The following is a 2873-nucleotide window of genomic DNA, read 5'->3' as shown; positions in this document are numbered from 1 at the left end:
TGCCAAGTTCCCCTTTAAATACTGAAATTACCTTAGGTTTATCGATGAAATTATTCCATAGTCTGAGCTGTGACATAAAGATAATAGATGCTTTCAGTATTCAAATATGACAACTTCTAACACATTGTTTTCAGTGATAACAAAACAACAGCTCAGTCATGTCGTGGCCTTTGCTCTCACATCAACTCCAGACTGACAGCGTCCAGACTCAGCACCACCTGACATATTGTTTACTGCCTGACAGGAGCCTGTACACCAACCTGATAGATGTACACACACACACACACACACTGCTTATTTGGAATCCAGGGGTGAAGCCTTCAAGCTGAGCTGCACAGCTCTGAGCTGACGCGAGAAGACAGGCTCTCGTAGCTTACTGAAGGGGAGAGCGACTGGCCCGGTCTGTGGGGAATCCACGGCAGGAGCTCCCGAGCAGGTAGGGGGCTCACTGAAGCCCTCTCCTCCAACTGGGCAGCTGATAGATTGCAGCATGCATGGACAAGACATAAGCCAGCGGTAAGTGGTAGTCACAGGATGCTAAATATAGCAGTGACTCGACAAAAATGACCCAGCTTTAGAGAAAGATAAATCAAAAATATATCTTTTCAAGCACCATTACAGTTTCTATGTTGAGTATATCTTTTATTTCCTTTAAAGAACTCAAAAAACTATATTTTTTATTACAGTCAGCAACAAATTTATTAAAACTACTATTATAATAAACTACAGGAGAAGCTACAGGTAGATGCTGTGTGGAGTTGGGGCTTATGAAACACATATATGCAACCCCCCCCAAAAAAAAAAATGGTTTTTAATGGAGCTTGTTTAAAAAAAAAATACAAGCTCCATTGTGTGTGAGTGTCTAATGGTGGTTTCAGACCAAACACAAAGAGCGAAACTCTTTACTACAGAATAAAAAGCTGCTAACAAGGTCGCTACGGAGGACTTGGTATCCAGACACTTTTCTGCCATTCTTGAGATCCTTGTAAGATCAGAGAGTAGAGTATGTAAGGCAATGGTTTCAGAAATGTGTCTTTAACTCAGTTCTTCTCTACAGTAACAATGCTCCAATCCTATTTGACACACGCTGTGGAGGTCAAGTCAAAATTATACAAAAGTATTGTTTATACAGACACCTGCAAGGACTTGACGAGACATTGTTTTGTGAAGACGGGAAATGAGAAAACAAACAATAAAGCTGATAGGACGTCTTGTGAAATTAGTAAATTAACAGTTTTGACAAGTTCGTTCAAGTTCAGTGGCTCTGTTAGAGAAAAAAACTTCACTATTCATGAACATATTACATAGGGGAACACTGAATGCACTTATGATTTCACAAACAGCCAGCCCCCTCAATGCACCAATGACTCTGATTATCCTGCCATTAAAACTAAATGGCACGCAGATCTCTCTGGCTGAGTCATACAAATACCTAGAAATTTGGCTCGGCAGCAGACTATCTACGTAGACCCACATCCAACAACTGACTCAGATATTAACAAATCAAACGAGGCTTCTTGTACAGAATTAAAGGACGTCTGTCTTCCTCCAACTGTAAAGCTATTGTGCAGTCAACCTTCATGTCTGTTATTGACTATGGAGACATCCTGTATTGTTATGCCGCCTCATCAACACTTCAGCAGTTTAACCCTGTGCTTCACAATGCGTTACACTTCATCACAATAACAAATTTTATATCCATCACAAGAAGAAATAGACATCTCATGTTATTCATTTACACAGCTAAACTGTTAAAGCTTTCAAGCTAACTCATATTTCTACTCTCAATTAAGTCCAGTAACTGCGATCCACTAACTAGCCAACCTTAGATGTCACTCTTGCACGTACTAATGTTGCTGGTTTTAGGTACTATGCACCTTTTAAATGGAATAACCTGCCTTTAAACTTGAGTGCTGCATTCCCATTGGAGACTTATCTTCCTGAACTAGCTGGCAGGCTTTGATTCAAATACACCTGTTTTGACAAGGTTACAAACCAATGTGCATCATTCAAAGCATCTCATCATTTTAAATACAAAACTGTGGGAGCAACAGTAAAATGTATCATTCATAATTTAGTTACCAGAGATTGTCTTTTCTTTGCCCAAATTACACTGTCATGTCAGAAAAAGCTTAAAATTTTAAGTTTTGTACAAATAGTTCCCTAAACGGTGAAGACTTTGCCAACAGCTGCTGAAATTTAATTGAGTATTGTGTGGTTAAACCAAATTTAATGAATTCATTTATGAATACTTAAGTCAGTTCACATTTGAAACCACAACCCTGTGAAGTTTCAATTTATCCCTTACGACAACAGAGAACTGAGGCACCAGCTTGGCTTTTGAAATAGTGTTCTGTATACCGTTACATAAAGGTACATTTTTTGCATGTTTGTATGTGCCAGTAATATATTACTCTCAAAATTGGTGTCACCACTTGTAAATGGGAATAAATTTACCAAACAAAACGGCACACACAACCACTCGCACCTCGTTCTCTCAAACAGACGATCAAACACAGTGTGGGGGTTGACTATAAAATTTTAAGTGTATATAATTTCAAAAGATGGAAACGTTCCTTTGGAATCCAAAATAATGATTACTTTGGGGCTTGGATTGCATTCAAGCATATTTAATATTTCACGCTTAAACTGAGAAACGGCATTAACAAAATCATTTAATTCATTTATTCGGTTATCAGTTAATTCATTCTTGGCAAGGCTGTTTAAATTTTCTAGCTTTATTTTCAGTTATGCTGTTTGAATTGCAAGTGGCTAATGCGCTTTACAACTGGATAAAACACTTAATGTCTTTTGGTGCTCTTTGATGCCCTGAGTTCTTTTATATCCACTGTGCATACGTGTGTGTGTGTGTG

Source organism: Morone saxatilis, unplaced genomic scaffold (genome assembly GCF_004916995.1).
Source record: "Morone saxatilis isolate NCDOM2014 unplaced genomic scaffold, NCSU_SB_2.0 Contig17, whole genome shotgun sequence".
Classification (NCBI taxonomy): domain Eukaryota; kingdom Metazoa; phylum Chordata; class Actinopteri; family Moronidae; genus Morone; species Morone saxatilis.
Note: the sequence above shows the minus strand (reverse complement) of the source record.